At 44.0% G+C, this 18,570-nt stretch overlaps 2 non-coding genes and 60 pseudogenes across 2 annotated transcripts; all 62 read right to left on the reverse strand.

Annotated features, from left to right (window-relative positions):
- Positions 1-30: 30 nt before the first annotated feature.
- Positions 31-149, reverse strand: LOC146728006 (5S ribosomal RNA; annotated as a pseudogene).
- Positions 150-245: 96 nt separating this feature from the next.
- Positions 246-365, reverse strand: LOC146728007 (5S ribosomal RNA; annotated as a pseudogene).
- Positions 366-890: 525 nt separating this feature from the next.
- LOC146728008 (5S ribosomal RNA) lies at positions 891-1,009 on the reverse strand (annotated as a pseudogene).
- A 96-nt stretch (positions 1,010-1,105) lies between these two features.
- Positions 1,106-1,226, reverse strand: LOC146728009 (5S ribosomal RNA; annotated as a pseudogene).
- A 97-nt stretch (positions 1,227-1,323) lies between these two features.
- LOC146728010 (5S ribosomal RNA) lies at positions 1,324-1,443 on the reverse strand (annotated as a pseudogene).
- A 309-nt stretch (positions 1,444-1,752) lies between these two features.
- LOC146728011 (5S ribosomal RNA) lies at positions 1,753-1,872 on the reverse strand (annotated as a pseudogene).
- Positions 1,873-1,968: 96 nt separating this feature from the next.
- On the reverse strand, positions 1,969-2,088 carry LOC146728012 (5S ribosomal RNA; annotated as a pseudogene).
- Positions 2,089-2,183: 95 nt separating this feature from the next.
- Positions 2,184-2,303, reverse strand: LOC146728013 (5S ribosomal RNA; annotated as a pseudogene).
- Positions 2,304-2,612: 309 nt separating this feature from the next.
- On the reverse strand, positions 2,613-2,732 carry LOC146728014 (5S ribosomal RNA; annotated as a pseudogene).
- A 215-nt stretch (positions 2,733-2,947) lies between these two features.
- LOC146728015 (5S ribosomal RNA) lies at positions 2,948-3,067 on the reverse strand (annotated as a pseudogene).
- A 96-nt stretch (positions 3,068-3,163) lies between these two features.
- On the reverse strand, positions 3,164-3,283 carry LOC146728016 (5S ribosomal RNA; annotated as a pseudogene).
- A 96-nt stretch (positions 3,284-3,379) lies between these two features.
- On the reverse strand, positions 3,380-3,499 carry LOC146728017 (5S ribosomal RNA; annotated as a pseudogene).
- Positions 3,500-3,595: 96 nt separating this feature from the next.
- Positions 3,596-3,715, reverse strand: LOC146728018 (5S ribosomal RNA; annotated as a pseudogene).
- Positions 3,716-3,810: 95 nt separating this feature from the next.
- LOC146728019 (5S ribosomal RNA) lies at positions 3,811-3,930 on the reverse strand (annotated as a pseudogene).
- A 96-nt stretch (positions 3,931-4,026) lies between these two features.
- LOC146728020 (5S ribosomal RNA) lies at positions 4,027-4,146 on the reverse strand. The gene has a single exon (XR_014928646.1). It is a non-coding gene; the product is annotated as a 5S ribosomal RNA (ribosomal RNA).
- A 95-nt stretch (positions 4,147-4,241) lies between these two features.
- Positions 4,242-4,361, reverse strand: LOC146728021 (5S ribosomal RNA; annotated as a pseudogene).
- A 309-nt stretch (positions 4,362-4,670) lies between these two features.
- Positions 4,671-4,790, reverse strand: LOC146728022 (5S ribosomal RNA; annotated as a pseudogene).
- Positions 4,791-5,005: 215 nt separating this feature from the next.
- On the reverse strand, positions 5,006-5,125 carry LOC146728023 (5S ribosomal RNA; annotated as a pseudogene).
- A 96-nt stretch (positions 5,126-5,221) lies between these two features.
- On the reverse strand, positions 5,222-5,341 carry LOC146728024 (5S ribosomal RNA; annotated as a pseudogene).
- Positions 5,342-5,437: 96 nt separating this feature from the next.
- Positions 5,438-5,557, reverse strand: LOC146728025 (5S ribosomal RNA; annotated as a pseudogene).
- A 96-nt stretch (positions 5,558-5,653) lies between these two features.
- LOC146728026 (5S ribosomal RNA) lies at positions 5,654-5,773 on the reverse strand. Its single transcript, XR_014928647.1, has one exon. It is a non-coding gene; the product is annotated as a 5S ribosomal RNA (ribosomal RNA).
- A 95-nt stretch (positions 5,774-5,868) lies between these two features.
- On the reverse strand, positions 5,869-5,988 carry LOC146728027 (5S ribosomal RNA; annotated as a pseudogene).
- Positions 5,989-6,297: 309 nt separating this feature from the next.
- LOC146728028 (5S ribosomal RNA) lies at positions 6,298-6,417 on the reverse strand (annotated as a pseudogene).
- A 97-nt stretch (positions 6,418-6,514) lies between these two features.
- LOC146728029 (5S ribosomal RNA) lies at positions 6,515-6,634 on the reverse strand (annotated as a pseudogene).
- Positions 6,635-6,849: 215 nt separating this feature from the next.
- LOC146728030 (5S ribosomal RNA) lies at positions 6,850-6,969 on the reverse strand (annotated as a pseudogene).
- Positions 6,970-7,065: 96 nt separating this feature from the next.
- Positions 7,066-7,185, reverse strand: LOC146728031 (5S ribosomal RNA; annotated as a pseudogene).
- A 96-nt stretch (positions 7,186-7,281) lies between these two features.
- LOC146728032 (5S ribosomal RNA) lies at positions 7,282-7,401 on the reverse strand (annotated as a pseudogene).
- Positions 7,402-7,615: 214 nt separating this feature from the next.
- LOC146728033 (5S ribosomal RNA) lies at positions 7,616-7,735 on the reverse strand (annotated as a pseudogene).
- Positions 7,736-7,831: 96 nt separating this feature from the next.
- On the reverse strand, positions 7,832-7,951 carry LOC146728034 (5S ribosomal RNA; annotated as a pseudogene).
- Positions 7,952-8,048: 97 nt separating this feature from the next.
- On the reverse strand, positions 8,049-8,168 carry LOC146728035 (5S ribosomal RNA; annotated as a pseudogene).
- A 96-nt stretch (positions 8,169-8,264) lies between these two features.
- On the reverse strand, positions 8,265-8,384 carry LOC146728036 (5S ribosomal RNA; annotated as a pseudogene).
- Positions 8,385-8,481: 97 nt separating this feature from the next.
- Positions 8,482-8,601, reverse strand: LOC146728037 (5S ribosomal RNA; annotated as a pseudogene).
- A 215-nt stretch (positions 8,602-8,816) lies between these two features.
- On the reverse strand, positions 8,817-8,936 carry LOC146728038 (5S ribosomal RNA; annotated as a pseudogene).
- A 96-nt stretch (positions 8,937-9,032) lies between these two features.
- On the reverse strand, positions 9,033-9,153 carry LOC146728039 (5S ribosomal RNA; annotated as a pseudogene).
- Positions 9,154-9,249: 96 nt separating this feature from the next.
- On the reverse strand, positions 9,250-9,369 carry LOC146728040 (5S ribosomal RNA; annotated as a pseudogene).
- A 96-nt stretch (positions 9,370-9,465) lies between these two features.
- Positions 9,466-9,585, reverse strand: LOC146728041 (5S ribosomal RNA; annotated as a pseudogene).
- Positions 9,586-9,799: 214 nt separating this feature from the next.
- LOC146728042 (5S ribosomal RNA) lies at positions 9,800-9,919 on the reverse strand (annotated as a pseudogene).
- A 312-nt stretch (positions 9,920-10,231) lies between these two features.
- LOC146728043 (5S ribosomal RNA) lies at positions 10,232-10,351 on the reverse strand (annotated as a pseudogene).
- A 96-nt stretch (positions 10,352-10,447) lies between these two features.
- LOC146728044 (5S ribosomal RNA) lies at positions 10,448-10,567 on the reverse strand (annotated as a pseudogene).
- Positions 10,568-10,663: 96 nt separating this feature from the next.
- On the reverse strand, positions 10,664-10,783 carry LOC146728045 (5S ribosomal RNA; annotated as a pseudogene).
- A 526-nt stretch (positions 10,784-11,309) lies between these two features.
- LOC146728046 (5S ribosomal RNA) lies at positions 11,310-11,429 on the reverse strand (annotated as a pseudogene).
- Positions 11,430-11,526: 97 nt separating this feature from the next.
- On the reverse strand, positions 11,527-11,646 carry LOC146728047 (5S ribosomal RNA; annotated as a pseudogene).
- A 96-nt stretch (positions 11,647-11,742) lies between these two features.
- On the reverse strand, positions 11,743-11,862 carry LOC146728048 (5S ribosomal RNA; annotated as a pseudogene).
- A 96-nt stretch (positions 11,863-11,958) lies between these two features.
- LOC146728049 (5S ribosomal RNA) lies at positions 11,959-12,078 on the reverse strand (annotated as a pseudogene).
- Positions 12,079-12,387: 309 nt separating this feature from the next.
- Positions 12,388-12,507, reverse strand: LOC146728050 (5S ribosomal RNA; annotated as a pseudogene).
- Positions 12,508-12,602: 95 nt separating this feature from the next.
- LOC146728051 (5S ribosomal RNA) lies at positions 12,603-12,722 on the reverse strand (annotated as a pseudogene).
- A 215-nt stretch (positions 12,723-12,937) lies between these two features.
- Positions 12,938-13,056, reverse strand: LOC146728052 (5S ribosomal RNA; annotated as a pseudogene).
- A 96-nt stretch (positions 13,057-13,152) lies between these two features.
- Positions 13,153-13,272, reverse strand: LOC146728053 (5S ribosomal RNA; annotated as a pseudogene).
- Positions 13,273-13,368: 96 nt separating this feature from the next.
- LOC146728054 (5S ribosomal RNA) lies at positions 13,369-13,488 on the reverse strand (annotated as a pseudogene).
- A 96-nt stretch (positions 13,489-13,584) lies between these two features.
- LOC146728055 (5S ribosomal RNA) lies at positions 13,585-13,704 on the reverse strand (annotated as a pseudogene).
- A 214-nt stretch (positions 13,705-13,918) lies between these two features.
- Positions 13,919-14,038, reverse strand: LOC146728056 (5S ribosomal RNA; annotated as a pseudogene).
- A 312-nt stretch (positions 14,039-14,350) lies between these two features.
- On the reverse strand, positions 14,351-14,470 carry LOC146728057 (5S ribosomal RNA; annotated as a pseudogene).
- Positions 14,471-14,781: 311 nt separating this feature from the next.
- LOC146728058 (5S ribosomal RNA) lies at positions 14,782-14,902 on the reverse strand (annotated as a pseudogene).
- A 430-nt stretch (positions 14,903-15,332) lies between these two features.
- Positions 15,333-15,452, reverse strand: LOC146728059 (5S ribosomal RNA; annotated as a pseudogene).
- Positions 15,453-15,548: 96 nt separating this feature from the next.
- LOC146728060 (5S ribosomal RNA) lies at positions 15,549-15,668 on the reverse strand (annotated as a pseudogene).
- Positions 15,669-15,764: 96 nt separating this feature from the next.
- LOC146728061 (5S ribosomal RNA) lies at positions 15,765-15,884 on the reverse strand (annotated as a pseudogene).
- A 526-nt stretch (positions 15,885-16,410) lies between these two features.
- Positions 16,411-16,530, reverse strand: LOC146728062 (5S ribosomal RNA; annotated as a pseudogene).
- Positions 16,531-17,175: 645 nt separating this feature from the next.
- On the reverse strand, positions 17,176-17,294 carry LOC146728063 (5S ribosomal RNA; annotated as a pseudogene).
- A 96-nt stretch (positions 17,295-17,390) lies between these two features.
- Positions 17,391-17,510, reverse strand: LOC146728064 (5S ribosomal RNA; annotated as a pseudogene).
- A 311-nt stretch (positions 17,511-17,821) lies between these two features.
- On the reverse strand, positions 17,822-17,941 carry LOC146728065 (5S ribosomal RNA; annotated as a pseudogene).
- Positions 17,942-18,037: 96 nt separating this feature from the next.
- On the reverse strand, positions 18,038-18,157 carry LOC146728066 (5S ribosomal RNA; annotated as a pseudogene).
- Positions 18,158-18,254: 97 nt separating this feature from the next.
- Positions 18,255-18,374, reverse strand: LOC146728067 (5S ribosomal RNA; annotated as a pseudogene).
- Between the last annotated feature and the right edge of the window lie 196 nt (positions 18,375-18,570).

Consider the following 18,570-nt stretch of genomic DNA (forward strand, 5'->3'; position numbering starts at 1 on the left):
AGTATGTAATGTGGAATTAAAATGTTGATGAGCCTGCTGCACGTGGTATTTCAGCCGATCTCCCATGCAAGTACTAACCACGCCCGATGCAGCTTAACTTCAGTGATCGGACAAGAACTGGTGTGTTCTGCAATGGTTTGACAGTAGGTTGAATATTCGTCAGAATTGCATGTCGTTTAACGCTTCGGTAAGGCAAAAAATCCCGGGAAAAAGTTGGTATGTACGGTGGAATAAAAATGTTGAGAAGCCTACTGCACATGGTATTCCCAGCCGGTCTCCCATGCAAGTACTAACCACTCCCGATGCAGCTTAACTTCAGTGATCAGACGAGAACTGGTGTATTCTGCAATGGTTTGGCAGTAGGCTGGGTATTCGTCGGAATTGGATGTAATTTAATACTTCGGCTAGGCAAAAAATCCCGGGAAAAAGTTAGTATGTAATGTGGAATAAAATGTTGATGAGCATACTGTACGTGGCATTCCCAGCCGGTCTCCCATTCAAGTACTTACCACGTCCGATGCAGCTTAACTACAGTGATCGGACGATAACTGTTGAATTCTGCAATGGGTTGGCAGTAGGTTGAATATTCGTCGGAATTGGATGTCGTTTATGCTTCGGCTATGCAAAAAATCCTGCGAAAAAGTTAGTATGTTCGGTGGAATAAAAATATTTATGATCCTACAGCATGTGGTATTCTCAGCCGGCCTCCCATGCAAGTACTAACCACGTCCAGTAGGCTTAACTTCAGTGATCGGAGGAGAACTGGTGTATTCTGCAATGGTTTGGAAGTAGGCTGAATATTCGTCGGAATTGGATGTAATTTTATACTTCGGCTAGGCAACAAATCCCGGGAAAAAGTTAGTATGTACGGTGGAATAAAATTGTTGATGTGCCTAATGCACGTGGTATTCCCAGCTGGTCTCCCATGCAATTACTGACGACGCCTGATGCAGCTTAACTTCAGTGATCGGACGAGAACTAGTGTACTCTGCATAGTTTGGCAGTAAGCTGAATATTCGTCGGAATTGGATGTAATTTAATACCTCGGCTAGGCAAAAAATCCCAGGAAAAAGTTAGTATGTACGGTGCAATAAAAATGTTGATGAGCCTACTTTCACGTGGTATTCCCAGACGGTCTCCCATGCAAGAACTAACCACGCCCGATGCAGCTTAACTTCAGTGATCGGACGAGAACTGGTGTATTCTGCAATAGTTTGGCAGTAGGCTGAATATTCGTCCGAATTGTATGTCATTTAAAGCTTCGTCTAGGCAAAAAATCATGGGGAAAAAGTTAGTATGTAATGTGGAATAAAAATGTTGATGAGCCTACTGCACGTGGTATTCCCAGTCGGTCTCCCGTGCAAGAACTAACCACGCCCTATGCGGCTTAACTTCAGTGATCGGACGAGTACTGGTGTATTCTGCATTGGTTTGGCAGTAGGCTGAATATTCGTCGGAATTGGATGTCATTTAATGCTACGGCTAGGCAAAAAATCATAGGAAAAAGTTAGTATGTAATGTGGAATAAAAATGTTGATGAGCCTACTGCACGTGGTATTCCCAGCCTGTCTCCCATGCAAGTACTAACCACTAACTAACTAAGTACTAACTAATCGGACAAGAACTGGTGTGTTCTGCAATGGTTTGGCAGTAGGCTGAATATTCGTCGGAATTGGATGTCATTTAATGCTACGGCTAGGCAAAAAATCATAGGAAAAAGTTAGTATGTAATGTGGAATAAAAATGTTGATGAGCCTACTGCATGTGGTATTCCCAGCCGGTCTCCCATGCTAGTAGTAACCACGCCCGATGCAGCTTAACTTCAGTGATCCGACGAGAAGTGGTGTGTTCTGCAATGGTTTGACAGTAGGCTGAATATTCGTCAGAATTGCATGTCGTTTAACTCTTCGGTAAGGCAAACAATCCCTGGAAAAAGTTGGTATGTACGGTGGAATAAAAATGTTGATAAGCCTACTGCACATGGTATTCCCAGCCGGTCTCCCATACAAGTACTAACCACGCCCGATGCAGCTTAACTTCAGTGATCGGACGAGAACTGGTGTATTCTGCAATGGTTTGGCAGTAGGCTGGATATTCGTCGGAATTGGATGTAATTTAATACTTCGGCTAGGAAAAAATCCCGGGAAAAAGTTAGTATGTACGGTGGAATAAAAATGTTGATGAGCCTAATGCACGTGATATTCCCAGCCGGTCTCCCATGCAAGTACTAACCACGCCCGATGCAGCTTAACTTCAGTGATCGGACGAGAACTGGTGTATTCTGCATTGGTTTGGCAGTAGGCTGAATATTCGTCGGAATTGGATGTCATTTAATGCTACGGCTAGGCAAAAAATCATAGGAAAAAGTTAGTATGTAATGTGGAATAAAAATGTTGATGAGCCTACTGCACGTGGTATTCCCAGCCTGTCTCCCATGCAAGTACTAACCACTAACTAACTAAGTACTAACTAATCGGACAAAAACTGGTGTGTTCTGCAATGGTTTGACAGTAGGCTGAATATTCGTCAGAATTGCATGTCGTTTAACGCTTCGGTAAGGCAAAAAATCCCGGGAAAAAGTTGGTATGTACGGTGGAATAAAAATGTTGATAAGCCTACTGCACATGGTATTCTCAGCCGGTCTCCCATGCAAGTACTAACCACGCCCAATGCAGCTTAACTTCAGTGATCGGACGAGAACTGGTGTATTCTGCAATGGTTTGGCAGTAGGCTGGATATTCGTCGGAATTGGATGTAATTTAATACTTCGGCTAGGCAAAAAATCCCGGGAAAAAAGTTAGTATGTACGGTGGAATAAAAATGTTGATGGGCCTAAGGCACATGGTATTCCCAGCCGGTCTCCCATGCAAGTACTAACCACGCCCGATGCAGCTTAAGTTCAGTGATCGGACGAGAACTGGTGTATTCTGCAATAAAAATGTTCATCAGCCTACTGCACGTGGTATTCCCAGCCGGTCTCCCATGCTAGTACTAACCACGCCCGATGCAGCTTAACTTCAGTGATCCGACGAGAAGTGGTGTGTTCTGCAATGGTTTGACAGTAGGCTGAATATTCGTCAGGATTGCATGTCGTTTAACGCTTCGGTAAGGCAAACAATCCCTGGAAAAAGTTGGTATGTACGGTGGAATAAAAATATTGATAAGCCTACTGCACATGGTATTCCCAGCCGGTCTCCCATGCAAGTACTAACCACGCCCGATGCAGCTTAACTTCAGTGATCGGATGATAACTGGTGTATTCTGCATTGGTTTGGCAGTAGGCTGAATATTCGTCGGAATTGGATGTCATTTAATCCTATGGCTAGGCAAAAAATCATAGGAAAAAGTTAGTATGTAATGTGGAATAAAAATGTTGATGAGCCTACTGCACGTGGTATTCCCCGCCGGTCTCCCATGCTAGTAGTAATCACGCCCGATGCAGCTTAACTTCAGTGATCCGACGAGAAGTGGTGTGTTCTGCAATGGTTTGACAGTAGGCTGAATATTCGTCAGAATTGCATGTCGTTTAACGCTTCGGTAAGGCAAACAATCCCTGGAAAAAGTTGGTATGTACGGTGGAATAAAAATGTTGATAAGCCTACTGCACATGGTATTCCCAGCCGGTCTCCCATACAAGTACTAACCACGCCCGATGCAGCTTAACTTCAGTGATCGGACGAGAACTGGTGTATTCTGCAATGGTTTGGCAGTAGGCTGGATATTCGTCGGAATTGGATGTAATTTAATACTTCGGCTAGGAAAAAATCCCGGGAAAAAGTTAGTATGTACGGTGGAATAAAAATGTTGATGAGCCTAATGCACGTGATATTCCCAGCCGGTCTCCCATGCAAGTACTAACCACGCCCGATGCAGCTTAACTTCAGTGATCGGACGAGAACTGGTGTATTCTGCATTGGTTTGGCAGTACGCTGAATATTCGCCGGAATTGGATGTCATTTAATGCTACGGCTAGGCAAAAAATCATTGGTAAAAGTTACTATGTAATGTGGAATAAAAATGTTGATGAGCCTACTGCACGTGGTATTCCCAGCCGGTCTCCCATGCAAGTACTAACCACGCCCGATGCAGCTTAACTTCAGTGATCGGACGAGAACTGGTGTATTCTGCAATGGTTTGGCAGTAGGCTGGATATTCGTCGGAATTGGATGTAATTTAATACTTCGGCTAGGAAAAAATCCCGGGAAAAAGTTACTATGTACGGTGGAATAAAAATGTTGATGAGCCTAATGCACGTGGTATTCCCAGCCGGTCTCCCATGCAAGTACTAACCACGCCCGATGCAGCTTAACTTCAGTGATCGGACGATAACTGGTGTATTCTGCATTGGTTTGGCAGTAGGCTGAATATTCGTCGGAATTGGATGTCATTTAATCCTACGGCTAGGCAAAAAATCATAGGAAAAAGTTAGTATGTAATGTGGAATAAAAATGTTGATGAGCCTACTGCACGTGGTATTCCCAGCCTGTCTCCCATGCAAGTACTAACCACTAACTAACTAAGTACTAACTAATCGGACAAAAACTGGTGTGTTCTGCAATGGTTTGACAGTAGGCTGAATATTCGTCAGAATTGCATGTCGTTTAACGCTTCGGTAAGGCAAAAAATCCCGGGAAAAAGTTGGTATGTACGGTGGAATAAAAATGTTGATAAGCCTACTGCACATGGTATTCCCAGCCGGTCTCCCATGCAAGTACTAACCACGCCCAATGCAGCTTAACTTCAGTGATCGGACGAGAACTGGTGTATTCTGCAATGGTTTGGCAGTAGGCTGGATATTCTTCGGAATTGGATGTAATTTAATACTTCGGCTAGGCAAAAAATCCCGGGAAAAAAGTTAGTATGTACGGTGGAATAAAAATGTTGATGGGCCTAAGGCACATGGTATTCCCAGCCGGTCTCCCATGCAAGTACTAACCACGCCCGATGCAGCTTAAGTTCAGTGATCGGACGAGAACTGGTGTATTCTGCAATAAAAATGTTCATCAGCCTACTGCACGTGGTATTCCCAGCCGGTCTCCCATGCTAGTACTAACCACGCCCGATGCAGCTTAACTTCAGTGATCCGACGAGAAGTGGTGTGTTCTGCAATGGTTTGACAGTAGGCTGAATATTCGTCAGGATTGCATGTCGTTTAACGCTTCGGTAAGGCAAACAATCCCTGGAAAAAGTTGGTATGTACGGTGGAATAAAAATGTTGATAAGCCTACTGCACATGGTATTCCCAGCCGGTCTCCCATGCAAGTACTAACCACGCCCGATGCAGCTTAACTTCAGTGATCGGACGATAACTGGTGTATTCTGCATTGGTTTGGCAGTAGGCTGAATATTCGTCGGAATTGGATGTCATTTAATCCTACGGCTAGGCAAAAAATCATAGGAAAAAGTTAGTATGTAATGTGGAATAAAAATGTTGATGAGCCTACTGCACGTGGTATTCCCAGCCGGTCTCCCATGCAAGTACTAACCACGCCCGATGCAGCTTAACTTCAGTGATCCGACGAGAACTGGTGTATTCTGCAATGGTTTTGCAGTAGGCAGAATATTCGTCGGAATTGGATGTCATTTAATACTACGGCTAGGCAAAAAATCATTGGTAAAAGTTACTATGTAATGTGGAATAAAAATGTTGATGAGCCTACTGCACGTGGTATTCCCAGCCGGTCTCCCATGCAAGTACTAACCACGCCCGATGCAGCTTAACTTCAGTGATCGGACGAGAACTGGTGTATTCTGCAATGGTTTGGCAGTAGGCTGGATATTCGTCGGAATTGGATGTAATTTAATACTTCGGCTAGGAAAAAATCCCGGGAAAAAGTTACTATGTACGGTGGAATAAAAATGTTGATGAGCCTAATGCACGTGGTATTCCCAGCCGGTCTCCCTTGCAAGTACTAACCACGCCCGATGCAGCTTAACTTCAGTGATCGGACGATAACTGGTGTATTCTGCATTGGTTTGGCAGTAGGCTGAATATTCGTCGGAATTGGATGTCATTTAATCCTACGGCTAGGCAAAAAATCATAGGAAAAAGTTAGTATGTAATGTGGAATAAAAATGTTGATGAGCCTACTGCACGTGGTATTCCCAGCCTGTCTCCCATGCAAGTACTAACCAATAACTAACTAAGTACTAACTAATCGGACAAAAACTGGTGTGTTCTGCAATGGTTTGACAGTAGGGTGAATATTCGTCAGAATTGCATGTCGTTTAACGCTTCGGTAAGGCAAAAAATCCCGGGAAAAAGTTGGTATGTACGGTGGAATAAAAATGTTGATAAGCCTACTGCACATGGTATTCCCAGCCGGTCTCCCATGCAAGTACTAACCACGCCCAATGCAGCTTAACTTCAGTGATCGGACGAGAACTGGTGTATTCTGCAATGGTTTGGCAGTAGGCTGGATATTCGTCGGAATTGGATGTAATTTAATACTTCGGCTAGGCAAAAAATCCCGGGAAAAAAGTTAGTATGTACGGTGGAATAAAAATGTTGGTGAGCCTAATGCACGTGGTATTCCCAGCCGGTCTCCCATGCAAGTACTAACCACGCCCGATGCACCTTAAGTGCAGTGATCGGACGAGAACTGGTGTATTCTGCAATGGTTTGGCAGTAGGCTGGATATTCGTCGGAATTGGATGTAATTTAATACTTCGGCTAGGCAAAAAATCCCGGGAAAAAAGTTAGTATGTATGGTGGAATAAAAATGTTGATGAGCCTAATGCACGTGGTATTCCCAGCCGGTCTCCCATGCAAGTACTAACCACGCCCGATGCAGCTTAAGTTCAGTGATCGGACGAGAACAGGTGTATTCTGCAATAAAAATGTTCATCAGCCTACTGCACGTGGTATTCCCAGCCGGTCTCCCATGCTAGTACTAACCACACCTGATGCAGTTTAACTTCAGTGATCCAACGAGAAGTGGTGTGTTCTGCATTGGTTTTGCAGTAGGCTGAATATTTGTCGGAATTGGATGTCATTTAATGCTAGGGCTAGGCAAAAAATCATTGGAAAAAGTTAGTATGTAATGTGGAATAAAAATGTTGATGACCCTACTGCAGGTGGTATTCCCAGCCGGACTCCAATGCTAGTACTAACCACGCCCGATGCAGCTTAACTTCAGTGATCCGACGAGAACTGGTGTATTCTGCAATGGTTTTGCAGTAGGCAGAATATTCGTCGGAATTGGATGTCATTTAATACTACGGCTAGGCAAAAAATCATTGGTAAAAGTTACTATGTAATGTGGAATAAAAATGTTGATGAGCCTACTGCACATGGTATTCCCAGCCGGTCTCCCATGCAAGTACTAACCACGCCCGATGCAGCTTAAGTTCAGTGATCGGACGAGAACTGGTGTATTCTGCAATGGTTTGGCAGTAGGCTGGATATTCGTCGGAATTGGATGTAATTTAATACTTCGGCTAGGCAAAAAATCCCGGGAAAAAGTTAGTATGTACGGTGGAATAAAAATGTTGATGAGCCTAATGCACGTGGTATTCCCAGCCGGTCTCCCATGCAAGTACTAACCACGCCCGATGCAGCTTAACTTCAGTGATCGGACGAGAACTGGTGTATTCTGCAATAAAAATGTTCATCAGCCTACTGCACGTGGTATTCTCAGCCGGTCGCCCATACAAGTACTAACCACGCCCGATGCAGCTTAACTTTATTGATCAGACGGGAACTGGTGTATTCTGCATTGGTTTGGCAGTAGGCTGAATATTCGTCGGAATTGGATGTCATTTAATGCTACGGATAGGCAAAAAATCATAGGAAAAAGTTAGTATGTAATGTGTAATAAAGATGTTGATGAGCCTACTGCACGTGGTATTCCAATCCGGTCCCCCATGCTAGTACTAACCACGCCCAATGCAGCTTTTCTTCAGTGATACGACGAGAACTGGTGTATTCTGCAATGGTTTTGCAGTAGGCTGAATTTTTCGTCGGAATTGGATGTCATTTAATGCTACGGCTAGGCAAAAAATCATGGGTAAATGTTAGTATGTAATGTGGAATTAAAATGTTGATGAGCCTACTGCACGTGGTATTTCCAGCCGATCTCCCATGCAAGTACCAACCACGCCCGATGCAGTTTAACTTCAGTGATCGGACAAGAACTGGTGTGTTCTGCAATGGTTTGACAGTAGGCTGAATATTCGTCAGAATTGCATGTCGTTTAACTTTTTGGTAAGGCAAAAAATCCCGGGAAAAAGTTGGTATGTACGGTGGAATAAAAATGTTGATAAGCCTACTGCACATGGTATTGCCAGCCTGTCTCCCATGCAAGTACTAACCACGCCCAATGCAGCTTAACTTCAGTGATCGGACGAGAACTGGTGTATTCTGCAATGGTTTGGCAGTAGGCTGGATATTCGTCGGAATTGGATGTAATTTAATACTTCGGCTAGGCAAAAAATCCCGGGAAAAAAGTTAGTATGTACGGTGGAATAAAAATGTTGGTGAGCCTAATGCACGTGGTATTCCCAGCCGGTCTCCCATACAAGTACTAACCACGCCCGATGCACCTTAAGTGCAGTGATCGGATGAGAACTGGTGTATTCTGCAATGGTTTGGCAGTAGGCTGGATATTCGTCGGAATTGGATGTAATTTAATACTTCGGCTAGGCAAAAAATCCCGGGAAAAAAGTTAGTATGTACGGTGGAATAAAAATGTTGATGAGCCTAATGCACGTGGTATTCCCAGCCGGTCTCCCATGCAAGTACTAACCACGCCCGATGCAGCTTAAGTTCAGTGATCGGACGAGAACTGCCGTATTCTGCAATAAAAATGTTCATCAGCCTACTGCACGTGGTATTCCCAGCCGGTCTCCCATGCTAGTACTAACCACGCCCGATGCAGCTTAACTTCAATGATCCGACGAGAAGTGGTGTGTTCTGCATTGGTTTTGCAGTAGGCTGAATATTTGTCGGAATTGGATGTCATTTAATGCTAGGGCTAGGCAAAAAATCATTGGAAAAAGTTAGTATGTAATGTGGAATAAAAATGTTGATGACCCTACTGCACGTGGTATTCCCAGCCGGTCTCCAATACTAGTACTAACCACGCCCAATGCAGCTTAACTTCAGTGATCTCGACGAGAACTGGTGTATTCTGCAATGGTTTTGCAGTAGGCAGAATATTCGTCGGAATTGGATGTCATTTAATACTACGGCCAGGCAAAAAATCATTGGTAAAAGTTACTATGTAATGTGGAATAAAAATGTTGATGAGCCTACTGCACGTGGTATTCCCAGCCGGTCTCCCATGCAAGTACTAACCACACCCGATGCAGCTTAACTTCAGTGATCGGACAAGTACTGGTGTGTTCTGCAATGGTTTGACACTAGGGTGAATATTCGTCAGAATTGCATGTCGTTTAACGCTTCGGTAAATCAAAAAATCCCGGGACAAAGTTGGTATGTACGGTGGAATAAAAATGTTGAGAAGGCTACTGCACATGGTATTCCCAGGCGGTCTCCCATGCAAGTACTAACCACGCCCGATGGAGCTTAACTTCAGTGATCGGACGAGAACTGGTGTATTCTGCAATGGTTTGGCAGTAGGCTGGATATTCGTCGGAATTGGATGTAATTTAATACTTCGGCTAGGCAAAAAATCCCGGGAAAAAGTTAGTATGTACGGTGGAATAAAAATGTTGATGAGCCTAATGCACGTGGTATTCCCAGCCGGTCTCTCATGCAAGTACTAACCACGCCCGATGCAGCTTAAATTCAGTGATCGGACGAGAACTGGTGTATTCTGCAATAAAAATGTTCATCAGCCTACTGCACGTGGTATTCCCAGCCAGTCTCCCATGCAAGTACTAACCACGCCTGATGCAGCTTAACTTCAGTGATAAGACGGGAACTAGTGTATTCTGCATTGGTTTGGCAGTAGGCTGAATATTCGTCGGAATTGGATGTCATTTAATGCTACGGATAGGCAAAAAATCATAGGAAAAAGTTAGTATGTAATGTGGAATAAAGATGTTGATGAGCCTACTGCACGTGGTATTCCCAGCCGGTCTCCCATGCTAGAACTAACCACGCCCGATGTAACTTTTCTTCAGTGATACGACGAGAACTGGTGTATTCTGCAATGGTTTTGCAGTAGGCTGAATATTCGTCGGAATTGGATGTCATTTAATGCTACGGCTAGGCAAAAAATCATGGGTAAATGTTAGTATGTAATGTGGAATTAAAATGTTGATGAGCCTACTGCACGTGGTATTTCCAGCCGATCTCCCATGCAAGTACTAACCACGCCCGATGCAGCTTAACTTCAGTGATCGGACAAGAACTGGTGTGTTCTGCAATGGTTTGACAGTAGGCTGAATATTCGTCAGAATTGCATGTCGTTTAACGCTTCGGTAAGGCAAAAAATCCCGGGAAAATGTTGGTATGTACGGTGGAATAAAAATGTTGAGAAGCCTACTGCACATGGTATTCCCAGCCGGTCTCCCATGCAAGTACTAACAACTCCCTATGCAGCTTAACTTCAGTGATCAGACGAGAACTGGTGTATTATGCAATGGTTTGGCAGTAGGCTGGATATTCGTCGGAATTGGATGTAATTTAATACTTCGGCTACGCAAAAAATCCCGGGAAAAAGTTGGTATGTACGGTGGAATAAAAATGTTGAGAAGCCTACTGCACATGGTATTCCCAGCCGGTCTCCCATGCAAGAACTAACCACGCCCGATGCGGCTTAACTTCAGTGATCGGACGAGAACTGGTGTATTCTGCAATGGTTTGGCAGTAGGCTGAATATTCGTCGGAATTGGATGTCATTTAATGCTACGGCTAGGCAAAAAATCATGGGAAAAAGTTAGTATGTAATGTGGAATAAAAATGTTGATGAGCATACTGTACGTGGCATTCCCAGCCTGTCTCCCATTCAAGTACTTACCACGTCCGATGCAGCTTAACTACAGTGATCGGACGATAACTGGTGAATTCTGCAATGGGTTGGCAGTAGGTTGAATATTCGTCGGAATTGGATGTCGTTTATGCTTCGGCTATGCAAAAAATCCTGCGAAAAAGTTAGTATGTTCGGTGGAATAAAAATATTTATGATCCTACAGCATGTGGTATTCTCAGCCGGCCTCCCATGCAAGTACTAACCACGTCCAGTAGGCGTAACTTCAGTGATCGGAGGAGAACTGGTGTATTCTGCAATGGTTTGACAGTAGGCTGAATATTCGTCGGAATTGGATGTAATTTTATACTTCGGCTAGGCAACAAATCCCGGGAAAAAGTTAGTATGTACGGTGGAATAAAATTGTTGATGTGCCTAATGCACGTGGTATTCCCAGCCGGTCTCCCATGCAAGTACTGACGACGCCCGATGCGGCTTAACTTCAGTGATCAGACGAGAACTGGTGTATTCTGCAATAGTTTGGCAGTAGGCTGAATATTCGTCCGAATTGTATGTCATTTAAAGCTTCGTCTAGGCAAAAAATCATGGGGAAAAAGTTAGTATGTAATGTGGAATAAAAATGTTGATGAGCCTACTGCACGTGGTATTCCCAGCCGGTCTCCCGTGCAAGAACTAACCAAGCCCTATGCGGCGTAACTTCAGTGATCGGACGAGTACTGGTGTATTCTGCATTGGTTTGGCAGTAGGCTGAACATTCGTCGGAATTGGATGTCATTTAATGCTACGGCTAGGCAAAAAATCTTAGGAAAAAGTTAGTATGTAATGTGAAATAAAAATATTGATGAGCCTAATGCACGTGGCATTCCCAGCCGGTCTCCCATTCAAGTACTTACGACGTCCGATGCAGCTTAACTTCAGTGATCGAACGAGAACTGGTGTGTTCTGCAATGGTTTGGCAGTAGGCTGAGTATTCGTCAGAATTGGATGTCGTTTAACGCTTCGGCTAGGCAAAAAATCCCGGGAAAATGTTGGTATGTACGGTGGAATAAAAATGTTGATGAGCCTAATGTATGTGGTATTCCCAGCCGGTCTCCCATGCAAGTACTAACCACACCCGATGCAGCTTAACTTCAGTGATCGGACAAGAACTGGTGTATTCTGCATTGGTTTGGCAGTAGGCTGAATATTCGTCGGAATTGGATGTCATTTAATGCTACGGCTAGGCAAAAAATCATAGGAAAAAGTTAGTATGTAATGTGGAATAAAAATGTTGATGAGCCTACTGCACGTGGTATTCCCAGCCTGTCTCCCATGCAAGTACTAACCACTAACTAACTAAGTACTAACTAATCGGACAAAAAATGGTGTGTTCTGCAATGGTTTGACAGTAGGCTGAATATTCGTCAGAATTGCATGTCGTTTAACGCTTCTGTAAGGCAAAAAATCCCGGGAAAAAGTTGGTATGTACGGTGGAATAAAAATGTTGATAAGCCTACTGCACATGGTATTCCCAGCCGGTCTCCCATGCAAGTACTAACCACGCCCAATGCAGCTTAACTTCAGTGATCGGACGAGAACTGGTGTATTCTGCAATGGTTTGGCAGTAGGCTGAATATTCGTCGGAATTGGATTTCAATTAATGTTTCGGCTAGGCAAAAAATCAAGGGAAAAAGATAGTATGTACGTGGAATAAAAATGTTGGTGAGCCTAATGCACGTGGTATTCCCAGCCGGTCTCCCATGCAAGTACTAACCACGCCCGATGCAGCTTAAGTTCAGTGATCGGACGAGAACTGATGTATTCTGCAATGGTTTGGCAGTAGGCTGGATATTCGTCGGAATTGGATGTAATTTAATACTTCGGCTAGGCAAAAAATCCCGGGAAAAAAGTTAGTATGTACGGTGGAATAAAAATGTTGATGAGCGTAATGCACGTGGTATTCCCAGTCGGTCTCCCATGCAAGTACTAACCATGCCCGATGCAGCTTAAGTTCAGTGATCGGACGAGAACTGGTGTATTCTGCAATAAAAATGTTCATCAGCCTACTGCACGTGGTATTCCAGCCGGTCTCCTATACAAGTACTAACCACGCCCGATGCAGCTTAACTTCAGTGATCCGACAAGAACTGGTGTATTCTGCATTGGTTTTGCAGTAGGCTGAATAGTTGTCGGAATTGGATGTCATTTAATGCTAGGGCTAGGCAAAAAATCATTGGAAAAAGTTAGTATGTAATGTGGAATAAAAATGTTGATGTCCCTACTGCACGTGGTATTCCCAGCCGGTCTCCAATGCTAGTACTAACCACGCCCGATGCAGCTTAACTTCAGTGATCCGACGAGAACTGGTGTATTCTGCAATGGTTTTGCAGTAGGCAGAATATTCGTCGGAATTGGATGTCATTTAATACTACGGCTACGCAAAAAATCATTGGTAAAATTTACTATGTAATGTGGAATAAAAATGTTGATGAGCCTACTGCACGTGGTATTCCCAGCCGGTCTCCCATGCAAGTACTAACCACGCCCGATGCAGCTTAAATTCAGTGATCGGACAAGAACTGGTGTGTTCTGCAATGGTTTGACAGTAGGCTGAATATTCGTCAGAATTGCATGTCGTTTAACGCTTCGGTAAATCAAAAAATCCCGGGACAACGTTGGTATGTACGGTGGAATAAAAATGTTGAGAAGGCTATTGCACATGGTATTCCCAGCCGGTCTCCCATGCAAGTACTAACCACGCCCGATGCAGCTTAACTTCAGTGATCGTTCGAGAACTGGTGTATTCTGCAATGGTTTGGCAGTAGGCTGGATATTCGTCGGAATTGGATGTAATTTAATACTTCGCCAGGCAAAAAATGACGGGAAAAAGTTAGTATGTACGGTGGAATAAAAATGTTGATGAGCCAAAATGCACGTGGTATTCCCAGCCGGTCTCCCATGCAAGTACTAACCACGCCCGATGCAGCTTAACTTCAGTGATCGGACGAGAACTGGTGTATTCTGCAATAAAAATGTTCATCAGCCTACTGCACATGGTATTCCCAGCCGGTCTCCCATGCAAGTACTAACCACGCCCAATGCAGCTTAACTTCAGTGATCAGACGGTAACAGGTGTATTCTGCATTGGTTTGGCAGTAGGCTGAATATTCGTCGGAATTGGATGTCATTTAATGCTACGGCTAGGCAAAAAATCATAGGAAAAAGTTAGTATGTAATGTGGAATAAAGATGTTGATGAGCCTACTGCACGTGGTATTCCCAGCCAGTCTCCCATGCTAGTACGAACCACTCCCGATGCAGCTTTTCTTCAGTGATATGACAAGAACTGGTGTATTCTGCAATGGTTTTGCAGTAGGCTGAATATTCGTCGGAATTGGATGTCATTTAATGCTACGGCTAGGCAAAAAATCATTGTTAAAAGTTAGTATGTAATGTGGAATTAAAATGTTGATGAGCCTACTGCACGTGGTATTTCCAGCCGATCTCCCATGCAAGTACTAACCACGCCCGATGCAGCTTAACTTCAGTGATCGGACAAGAACTGGTGTGTTCTGCAATGGTTTGACAGTAGGATGAATATTCGTCAGAATTGCATGTCGTTTAACGCTTCGGTAAGGCAAAAAATCCCGGGAAAAAGATGGTATGTACGGTGGAATAAAAATGTTGAGAAGCCTACTGCACATGGTATTCTCAGCCGGCCTCCCATGCAAGTACTAACCACGTCCACTAGGCTTAACTTCAGTGATCGGAGGAGAACTGGTGTATTCTGCAATGGTTTGGAAGTAGGCTGAATATTCGTCGGAATTGGATGTAATTTAATACCTCGGCTAGGCAACAAATCCCGGGAAAAAGTTAGTATGTACGGTGCAATAAAAATGTTGATGAGCCTACTTGCACGTGGTATTCCCAGACGGTCTCCCATGCAAGAACTAACCACGCCCGATGCAGCTTAACTTCAGTGATCGGACGAGAACTGGTGTATTCTGCAATAGTTTGGCAGTAGGCTGAATATTCGTCCGAATTGTATGTCATTTAAAGCTTCGTCTAGGCAAACAATCATGGGGAAAAAGTTAGTATGTAATGTGGAATAAAAATGTTGATGAGCCTACTGCACGTGGTATTCCCAGCCGGTCTCCCGTGCAAGAACTAACTACGCCCTATGCGGCTTAACTTGAGTGATCGGACGAGTACTGGTGTATTCTGCAATACAAATGTTCATCAGCCAACTGCACGTGGTATTCCCAGCCTGGCTCCCATGCAAGTACTATCCAAGCCGATGCAGCTTAACTTCAGTGATCTTACGAGAACTGGTGCATTCTGCAATGGTTTGGCAGTAGGCTGAATAATCGTCGGAATTGGATGTCATTTAATGCTACGGCTAGGCAAAAAATCTTAGGAAAAAGTTAGTATGTAATGTGAAATAAAAATGTTGATTAGCCTAATGCACGTGGCATTCCCAGCCGGTCTCCCATTCAAGTACTTACGACGTCCGATGCAGCTTAACTTCAGTGATCGAACGAGAACTGGTGTGTTCTGCAATGATTTGGCAGTAGACTGAGTATTCGTCAGAATTGGATGTCGTTTAACGCTTCGGCTAGGCAAAAAATCCCGGGAAAATGTTGGTATGTACGGTGGAATAAAAATGTTGATAAGCCGACTGCACGTGGTATTCCCTGCCGGTCTCCTGTGCAAGTACTAACCACGCCAGATGCAGCTTAACTTCAGTGATCGGACGAGAACTGGTGTATTCTGCAATGGTTTGGCAGTGGGCTGAATATTCGTCCGAATTGTATGTCATTTAATGTTTCTTCTAGGCAAAAACTCATGGGAAAATGTAAGTATGTAATGTGGAATACAAATGTTGATGAGCTTACTGCACGTGGTATTCCCAGCCTGTCTCCCATGCAAGTACTAACCACGCCCGATGCAGCTTAACTTCAGTGATCGGACGAGAACTGGTGAATTATGAAATGGGCTGGCAGTAGGCTGAATATTCGTCGGAATTGGATGTCGTTTATGCTTCGGCTATGCAAAAAATACCGCGAAAAAGGTAGTATGTACGGTGGAATAAAAATGTTGATGATCCTAATGCATGTGGTATTCTCAGCCAGTCTCCCATGCAAGTACTAACCACGTACAGTGGGCTTAACTTCAGTGATCGGAGGAGAACTGGTGTATTCTGCAATGTTTTGTCAGTAGGCTGAATATTCGTCGGAATTTGATGTATTTTAATAATTCGGCTAAGCAAAACATCCCGGGAAAAAGTTAGAATGTACGGTGGAATAAAAATGTTGATGAGCCCACTGCACGTGGTATTCCCAGCCGGTCTCCCATGCAAGAACTAACCACGCCCGAAACAACTTAACTTCAGTGATTGGAAAAGAACTGGTGTATTCTGCAATGGTTTGGCAGTAGGCTGAATATTCGTAGGAATTGGATGTCATTTAATGCTACGGCTAGGCAAAAAATCATAGGAAAAAGTTAGTATGTAATGTGGAATAAAAATGTTGATGAGCCTAATGCACATGGTATTCCCAGCCGGTCTCCCATGCAAGTACTAACCACGCCCGACGCAGTTTAACTTCAGCGATCGGACGAGAACTGGTGTATTCTGCAATGGTTTGACAGGAGGCTGAATATTCGGCAGAATTGAATGTCGTTTAACGCTTCGGCAAGGCAAACAATCCCGGGAAAAAGTTGGTATGTACAGTGGAATAAAAATGTTGATAAGCCAACTGCACATGATATTCCAAGCCGGTCTCCCATGCAAGTACTAACCACTCCCGATGCAACTTAACTTCAGTGATAGGAAGAGAACTGGTGTATTCTGCAATGGATTGGCAGTAGGCTGAACATTCGTTGGAATTGGATGTCGTATAATGCTTCGGCTAGGCAAAAAATCCCGTGAAAAAGTTAGTATGTACGGTGGAATAAAAATGTTGTTGAGCCTACTGCATGTGGTATTCTCAGCCGGTCTCCCATACAAGTACTAACCACGTCCGGTGGGCTTTACTTCAGTGATCGGACGAGAACTGGTGTATTCAGCAATGGTTTGTCAGTAGGCTGAAAATTCGTCGGAATTGGATGACATTTAATGCTTCGGCTAGGCAAAAAATCGCTGGAAAAAGTTAGAATGTCATGTGGAATAAAAATGTTGATGAGCCTACTGCACGTGGTATTCCCAGCCGGTCTCCCGTGCAAGAACTAACCACGCCCTATGCGGCTTAACTTCAGTGATCGGACGAGAACTGGTGTATTCTGCAATAAAAATGTTCATCAGCCTACTGCACGTGGTATTCCCAGCCGGTCTCCCATGCAAGTACTAACCAAGCCGATGCAGCTTAACTTCAGTGATCTTACGAGAACTGGTGCATTCTGCAATGGTTTTGCAGTAGGCTGAATATTTGTCGGAATTGGATGTCATTTAATGCTACGGCTAGGCAAAAAATCATAGGAAAAAGTTAGTATGTAATGTGAAATAAAAATGTTGATGAGCCTAATGCACGTGGCATTCCCAGCCGGTCTCCCATTCAAGTACTTACGACGTCCGATGCAGTTTAACTTCAGTGATCGGACGAGAACTGGTGTGTTCTGCAATGGTTTGGCAGTAGGCTGAGTATTCGTCAGAATTGGATGTCGTTTAACTCTTCGGCTAGGCAAAAAATCCCGGGAAAATGTTGGTATGTACGGTGGAATAAAAATGTTGATGAGACTACTGCACGTGGTATTCCCAGCCGGTCTCCCATGCAAGTACTAACTCGCCAGATGCAGCTTAACTTCAGTGAACGGACGAGAACTGGTGTATTCAGCAAAGGTTTGTCAGTAGGCTGAATATTCGTTGGAATTGGATGTCGTTTAATGCTTCGGCTTGGCAAAAAATCCCGCTAAAAAGTTAATATGTATGGTGGAATAAAAATGTTGATGAGCCCACTGCACGTGTTATTCCCAGCCGGTCTCCCGTGCAAGAACTAACCACGCCCGATACAACTTAACTTCAGTGATCGGAAGAGAACTGGTGTATTCTGCAATGGATTGGCAGTAGGCTGAATATTCGTTGGAATTGGATGTTGTTTAATGCTTCGGCTAGGCAAAAAATCCCGCGAAAAAGTTAATATGTATGGTGGAATAAAAATGTTGATGAGCCCAGTGCACGTGTTATTCCCAGCCGGTCTCCCATGCAAGTACTAACCACGCCCAATGCAGCTTAACTTCAGTGATCGGACGAGAACTGGTGTATTCTGCAGTGGTTTGGCAGTAGGCTGGATATTCGTCGGAATTGGATGTAATTTAATACTTCGGCTAGGCAAAAAATCCCGGGAAAAAAGTTAGTATGTACGGTGGAATAAAAATGTTGGTGAGCCTAATGCACGTGGTATTCCCAGCCGGTCTCCCATGCAAGTACTAACCACGCCCGATGCACCTTAAGTGCAGTGATCGGACGAGAACTGGTGTATTCTGCAATGGTTTGGCAGTAGGCTGGATATTCGTCGGAATTGGATGTAATTTAATACTTCGGCTAGGCAAAAAATCCCGGGAAAAAAGTTAGTATGTATGGTGGAATAAAAATGTTGATGAGCCTAATGCACGTGGTATTCCCAGCCGGTCTCCCATGCAAGTACTAACCACGCCCGATGCAGCTTAAGTTCAGTGATCGGACGAGAACAGGTGTATTC

The sequence above is a fragment of the Saccoglossus kowalevskii genome, unplaced genomic scaffold (genome assembly GCF_978046115.1).
Source record: "Saccoglossus kowalevskii unplaced genomic scaffold, keSacKowa6.1 SCAFFOLD_24, whole genome shotgun sequence".
NCBI classification, from domain to species: Eukaryota; Metazoa; Hemichordata; class Enteropneusta; family Harrimaniidae; genus Saccoglossus; species Saccoglossus kowalevskii.